Below are 7,500 nucleotides of genomic sequence, written 5' to 3'. Positions count from 1 at the left end.
AGTCGTAACAAGGTTTCCGTAGGTGAACCTGCGGAAGGATCATTAACGAGCAAAATACACTACAAGAACTGACCGAAAGAAGGAAACATGAGAAATATAAGGAGTGGAGCGAAAGATAATATAAAAAGGAGCGAAAGATACATACATATATATATATAAGTGTACGAGTTCAATTTCTGCACACACTCGATACACAAGAGAAATAATATTATATATACAGAGGAGGAAGGAGCGATAAACGTGCAACAACGCTTCCTCGTGAAAAATACTTGAACGATCATGCACAGAGAGGTATCTCGATACCTGCTTTGCTGTATGACTAGACGGCTTACGCGCGGAGAGTTCATCTCCCGTCCGTCGGAAATTTCGAACGGCTTACGCGCGGAGAAATACACTTCTCCCGTCCGTCGAAATTTTTTTTTTTTACTTTGAACAAGGCGCATAGAGCCCGCCGAACCACGATTTCCGTGCGTCTTACATCTTTCGACGATGGGACGATCCACGCGAAGAGTTGTTTCGTGCTCGCGCGAGGTGCGATAGCGTCGATTCGCTTTTCTGTACGGGGAGAAATAGAACGATGAGTTGACTTATCGGGTCTTCGTTGGAATTACCGTCGCTGGCATTGTAAACTCCAGATGACCTTGTGATTCCTTCGTCGGGCACTGGTAAAGGGTGGCGATGATTCGTTCTATAATAGAAATACCCGTCGTAGCGATTCGGCCGAGACACCCGCCACGAAACACTCTCTCGTCGTGGAATCCCCGCGTCGGAGAGTAAAACGCGAATTAATACTATGAAAACTTACGTCTCTCGACGATGGGACGATCCACGCGAAGAGTTGTTTACGTGCACGCGTATGGTGCGATTGCGTCGATTCGCTTTTCTGTACGGGGAGAAATAGAACGTTGAGTTGACTTATCGGGTCTTCGTTGGAATTACCGTCGCTGGCATTGTAAACTCCAGATGACCTTGTGATTCCTTCGTCGGGCACTGGTAAAGGGTGGCGATGATGCGTTCTATAATAGAAATACCCGTCGTAGCGTTTCTTCCGAGTCAACCCGCTCACGAAACTCTCTCTCTCGTCGTGGAATCCCCGCGTCGGAGAGTAAAACGCCGAAGGCTTACTATGAAACTTACGTCTCTCGACGATGGGACGATCCACGCGAAGAGTTGTTACGTGCACGCGTATGGTGCGATTGCGTCGATTCGCTTTTCTGTACGGGGAGTAATAGAACGTTGAGTTGACTTATCGGGTCTTCGTTGGAATTACCGTCGCTGGCATTGTAAACTCCAGATGACCTTGTGATTCCTTCGTCGGGCACTGGTAAAGGGTGGCGATGATGCGTTCTATAATAGAAATACCCGTCGTAGCGTTTCTTCCGAGTCAACCCGCTCACGAAACTCTCTCTCGTCGTGGAATCCCCGCGTCGGAGAGTAAAACGCGAATTCATAGTATGGAAACTTACGTCTCTCGACGATGGGACGATCCACGCGAAGAGTTGTTACGTGCACGCGTATGGTGCGATTGCGTCGATTCGCTTTTCTGTACGGGGAGCAATAGAACGTTGAGTTGACTTATCGGGTCTTCGTTGGAATTACCGTCGCTGGCATTGTAAACTCCAGATGACCTTGTGATTCCTTCGTCGGGCACTGGTAAAGGGTGGCGATGATGCGTTCTATAATAGAAATACCCGTCGTAGCGTTTCTTCCGAGTCAACCCGCTCACGAAACTCTCTCTCGTCGTGGAATCCCCGCGTCGGAGAGTAAAACGCGAATTCATAGTATGGAAACTTACGTCTCTCGACGATGGGACGATCCACGCGAAGAGTTGTTACGTGCACGCGTATGGTGCGATTGCGTCGATTCGCTTTTCTGTACGGGGAGCAATAGAACGTTGAGTTGACTTATCGGGTCTTCGTTGGAATTACCGTCGCTGGCATTGTAAACTCCAGATGACCTTGTGATTCCTTCGTCGGGCACTGGTAAAGGGTGGCGATGATGCGTTCTATAATAGAAATACCCGTCGTAGCGTTTCTTCCGAGTCAACCCGCTCACGAAACTCTCTCTCGTCGTGGAATCCCCGCGTCGGAGGGTAAAACGCGATATATAATAGTATATGCCAGTGGTTCGCGCGCGTCGTCTCTGAGATACGCGGTCGACAGAGTTCCGAAAACACGTGATGTGCCACGATTTCCGTGCGTCTTACATCTTTCGACGATGGGACGATCCACGCGAAGAGAACGTTCGTGCTTGCGTGAGGTGCAACAGCGTCGATTCGCTTTTCTGTACGGGGAGAAATAGAACGTTGAGTTGACTTATCGGGTCTTCGTTGGAATTACCGTCGCTGGCATTGTAAACTCCAGATGACCTTGTGATTCCTTCGTCGGGCACTGGTAAAGGGCGGCGATGATTCGTTCTATAATAGTAATACCCGTCGTAGCGTTTCGACCGATGTCACCCGCCACGAAAGTCTCTCTCGACGTGGAAACCCCGCGCCGAAGAGTAAACGCGAAGGCTTACCATACGAAAGAAAACGGTATTATACGCCTGTGGTATGTGCGTCTCGGCTCTGTGATACGCGATCGGCAGAGTTACAAAAAAACGTTGATGGGCCACGATTTCCGTGCGTCTTACATCTTTCGACGATGGGACGATCCACGCGAAGAGTAGTTACGTGCTCGCGCGAGGTGCGATAGCGTCGATTCGCTTTTCTGTACGGGGAGAAATAGAACGATGAGTTGACTTATCGGGTCTTCGTTGGAATTACCGTCGCTGGCATTGTGAACTCCAGATGACCTTGTGATTCCTTCGTCGGGCACTGGTAAAGGGTGGCGATGATTCGTTCTATAATAGAAATACCCGTCGTAGCGATTCGGCCGAGTCACCCGCCACGAAACTCTCTCTCGTCGTGGAATCCCCATGTCGGAGAGTAAAACGCGAAGGCTAACTATATATAAGAAATATATAGTATTATTTATGCCTGTGGTTCTCCGTTTGCCCTACTCTCAGATACGCGACTCGGAGAGTTACGAATAATCGTGATGGACCACGATTTCTGTACGTCTTACATCTTTCGACGATGGGACGATCCACGCGAAGAGATCATTCCTGCTTGCGTGAGGTGCGATAGCGCCGATTCGCTTTTCTGTACGGGGAGAAATAGAACGATGAGTTGACTTATCGGGTCTTCGTTGGAATTACCGTCGCTGGCATTGTAAACTCCAGATGACCTTGTGATTCCTTCGTCGGGCACTGGTAAAGGGTGGCGATGATTCGTTCTATAATAGAAATACCCGTCGTAGCGATTCGGCCGTGTCACCCGCCACGAAAATCTCTCTCGTCGTGGAATCCCCGCGTCGTAGAGTAAACGCGAAGGCTTGCTATAGAAGACTATAGTTTATACGCCTGTGGTTCACCGGTTGCCTGCTCTCCGGGGTACGCGATCGCGCAGGAGTTACGGAAGAACTTGATGGGCCACGATCTCCAAGCGGCTATATCTTTCGACGATGGGACGATTCACGCGAAGAGAACGTTCGTGCATGCGTGAGGTGCGATAGCGTTGATTCGCTTGTCTGTACGGGGAGAAATAGAACGATGAGTTGACTTATCGGGTCTTCGTTGGAATTACCGTCGCTGGCATTGTAAACTCCAGATGACCTTGTGATTCCTTCGTCGGGCACTGGTAAAGGGTGGCGATGATTCGTTCTATAATAGAAATACCCGTCGTAGCGTTTCGACCGATGTCACCCGCCACGAAATTCTCTCTCGTCGTGGAATCCCCGCGTCGGAGAGTAACCGCCGAAGGCTTGCTATAGAAGACTATAGTTTATACGCCTGTGGTTCACCGGTTGCCGGCTCTCCGGGGCACGCGATCGCGCGAAGGTTACGGAGGGACGTGAAGCGCCCGAGCAATGAAACGTCCGCAGGAGGAAACGAGCAACCGCCGAACATTGTTTCGCGACGTTTCCATAATGTATTGTCGTTTCGCTCGCATCCCGCTTCTTTCCCCTAGTTTCCTCGACGCGTAGTTTCGCAGCCTTAGTGGACGAATCATTCTCGATTCGAGGAAAGATATGCAGTGGGGCGTGCAATGAGCCCGCCAGAGACCACGATCTCCAATGCGTCTTTACATCTTTCGACGATGGGATGATCCACGCGAAGAGAACGTTCGTGCTTGCGCGAGGTGCGTTAGCGTCGATTCGCTTTTCTGTACGGGGAGAAATAGAACGATGAGTTGACTTATCGGGTCTTCGTTGGAATTACCGTCGCTGGCATTGTAAACTCCAGATGACCTTGTGATTCCTTCGTCGGGCACTGGTAAAGGGTGGCGATGATTCGTTCTATAATAGAAATACCCGTCGTAGCGATTCGGCCGAGTCACCCGCCACGAAACTGTCTCTCTTTCGTCGTGGAAACCCCGCGTCGGAGAGTAAAACGCGCGAAGGCTGTGACTGTAACATATATATATACAGTATACAATGCCTGTGGTTTTTGCGCGTGTCGGCTCTTCGGTATACGCGATCGGCCAGAGTTACGGAGGGACGGTGAAGCGCACGAGAAATTGAAACGGCCGCACGATTGGAACCGAGCAACCGTCGAACATTGTTTCGCGACGTTTCCATAATGCGTTTTCGTTTCGCTCGCATACCGCTTCTTTTCCCCTAGTCTCTGAGACGCGTTTTCGAGCCGTTCTTCTACTATCGATTCTCGTAGAGAGAAGGGACCGGGTAGTCTGGAAGTGGAACCCGCATCTTGCGTGTACCGTACACGGAATTGAGAGGACCGGCCGTGAAGCTCGTTTTAAAGCCGTGCGTCTGACACCCAACTCTTGCGCGCCAATTTCGCGGCAAGAGATAATATGGGACGAATGACCGGCAAAGAGCCAGCTGTGAAGTCTGTTTTTTTAATCGAATCCGTGGACGTGTGTATGCCGTAGCGTCGCTCGTCGTGTTCGTTCATGGTCGTTCCGAGAGAAAGAACGAAAGCGGTAACGAAGGGACCGGCCGTGAAGCTCGTTTTAAAGCCGCGCGTCTGACACCCAACTCTTGCGCGCCAATTTCGCGGCAAGAGATAACATGGGACGAATGACCGGCAAAGAGCCAGCTGTGAAGTCTTTTTTCATTATTTGCTTTCAATCGATCGATCGGTACGATTCGTGCAACGTTTCGCGCGATGCGACGCGAAAACATGCGCGCAACAATAGATGCGTCTGATCGGAAGAACGCGAGGGTCGACTGCACGCGATGGATTCAGTATCGGGTAGGATACAAAATATATCCCCGTCGTTTCCACGCGTGCGAGTCTTCTGCGTCTTTCGCGGGTTTTTGAATGCACTATACGCCCGGAACGTCGAGAAATATATACATATTACTTGAACGTTTTTCGTCTCGAAAGGCTTCGGTGTCGTCTCCAAGGCGACGCCTGAATCTCCTTCGCGCGCTGGTCGGAGATTCAGGTATCAACTTTTATCTTCTCTTTGAAAGAAGAGAGATATTAGGTCGAACAAATGAGAATAAAATTATATATGTGAAATATAAAATTTATACGATTACCCTGAACGGTGGATCACTTGGCTCGTGGGTCGATGAAGAACGCAGCTAATTGCGCGTCAACGTGTGAACTGCAGGACACATGAACATCGACATTTCGAACGCACATTGCGGTCCACGGATACAATTCCTGGACCACGCCTGGCTGAGGGTCGTTTACGTACCATACACTGCTTGCGTAGCTCTGTCAAATCCCCGCCGTCGTTCACCTCTTCGGATCGAACGTTTTTTTACCGAAGGGCGCAAAGAACGTTTCTGAGTCGGGTTAAGAGAAGGATGCTACGTACGAGCGAACGATGGGTGTCTCGTCGGCGTTTGTCGCGGACACGCGAAAATTCTGTGAATTTCACGGACAGTGTACGTTCTAGTTGTTGCAAAACGATCGGAATCGTTTGTATGGACTCGCGTGAGTGTTCGCGGCGTCGTGCGTCGTTCAATTACGACCGCCCGCGGATACCGCTCCACTGCGATATGGATCTGAGCGACAACTTTTTCGGCTGTTCGTGAGATGAACGGTTTCGTGTGTTTAGAAAAATTTTTTTTCCCGCGCTCCCGACGTCACCTGAAATGATGCGTCAGAGGTGAAAGAAAATATTAAGAAGTCGAGAGAGAGAGAGACTACACACGTTTTATTCATATTTTGTATACCGTGCGTGAGACGGATGTGCACGACACGTCGTATGTCGGTATATTACCGACTGGCCCCAGGGAGATTGTTTTCTTCCTCTCTTACGAATGAGATGTACGTTTCGGAGGATCGTCGTTACCGAAACACACGGCAAAACGAGACTTCTCGCAGCAGAACCTTTATACACAATACACATCGACTCTTTTTACCCCGAGAGAGAGAGAAAAGGTGTATTTCTTTTTTTTATTTTTCGAATTCGACGCACGAACGCTTTGACGACTGGAGAAAAACACGGTGTGTGTTAAAATCGTGCGGGACGAGCATGCGTATTCGTAACGGGTCGAATAGTTCTTATTCCCCGTCGTCGCGTGTCCTCGCTGGACCACCACCGTGCGCTTCCGCCACGTTCAGTTGAATTTCGAAATATATATATATAAAAAGAATCACCATATACTCTCTTTCGGGAGGTGTATTTTTATCGGTTTCTGCTATAGAGAAGAGACGGAGATCGTGTTGTGAGGTGTAACGTTTCTGTATCCCCGTTTCGGAGGATCGTCGTTATCGGCGGAACACACGTCAAAACGAGACTTCTCGCAGAACCTTTATACACAATACACATCGACTCTTTTACCCCGAGAGAGAGAAAAGGTGTTTTTCTTTTTTTTTTATTTTTCGAATTCGACGCACGAACGCTTTGACGACTGGAGAAAAACACGGTGTGTGTTAAAATCGTGCGGGACGAGCATGCGTATTCGTAACGGGTCGAATAGTTCTTATTCCCCGTCGTCGCGTGTCCTCGCTGGACCACCACCGTGCGCTTCCGCCACGTTCAGTTGTATTTCGAAATATATATATATATATAAAAAGAATCACCATATACTCTCTTTCGGGAGGTGTATTTTTATCGGTTTCTGCTATAGAGAAGAGACGGACGATCGTGTGTGACACCACGTGGTAACGTTTCCGTATCCCCGTAAAATACGTTTATCTTTTCTCGTAGAAAAGAGAGAGGAAGAGGCAGGAGCTCCTCTTTGGCGAGGCTTTCGAACGTCGCGTCCCGTCCGCCGGAATATAATGATATAAATATATAACCGCCGCCGACTTTGTGCGAAAGCGTTGAAACGAACGCGTCGGTCGCCCCATGGTGTGTGTTTGTCGTGTCTTCTTTTCCTCTTCTGCACTTCTCTTCACTGTCGATCGCGAGACCGCGCGAGATCCGCTTCGGTCGTCCAGTCCCCGAAAATTCTTCTCGGACGGGCGTTAAAGTTAACCGGAGCGCGAGATCGTCTAGCGAGAGTCTTTTTCGCGATCGAGTAAAATGTG

General features: G+C 49.5%; 2 non-coding genes across 2 annotated transcripts in view; both read left to right on the top strand.

Moving 5' to 3' along the window:
* The window catches only part of LOC143176431 (small subunit ribosomal RNA), a 1,921-nt gene extending 1,876 nt beyond the window's left edge, over positions 1-45 (top strand). Inside the window, exon 1 of the ribosomal RNA XR_013000980.1 lies at positions 1-45. This exon is cut by the window's left edge and continues 1,876 nt beyond it. This is a non-coding gene — a ribosomal RNA (small subunit ribosomal RNA).
* A 5,504-nt stretch (positions 46-5,549) lies between these two features.
* LOC143176428 (5.8S ribosomal RNA) lies at positions 5,550-5,704 on the top strand. The gene has a single exon (XR_013000977.1). It is a non-coding gene; the product is annotated as a 5.8S ribosomal RNA (ribosomal RNA).
* The last annotated feature ends 1,796 nt before the right edge of the window (positions 5,705-7,500 follow it).

The sequence above is a fragment of the Nomia melanderi genome, unplaced genomic scaffold, assembly GCF_051020985.1.
Source record: "Nomia melanderi isolate GNS246 unplaced genomic scaffold, iyNomMela1 scaffold0541, whole genome shotgun sequence".
NCBI lineage: Eukaryota > Metazoa > Arthropoda > Insecta > Hymenoptera > Halictidae > Nomia > Nomia melanderi.
This window is presented reverse-complemented; position numbering and strand designations above follow the sequence as displayed.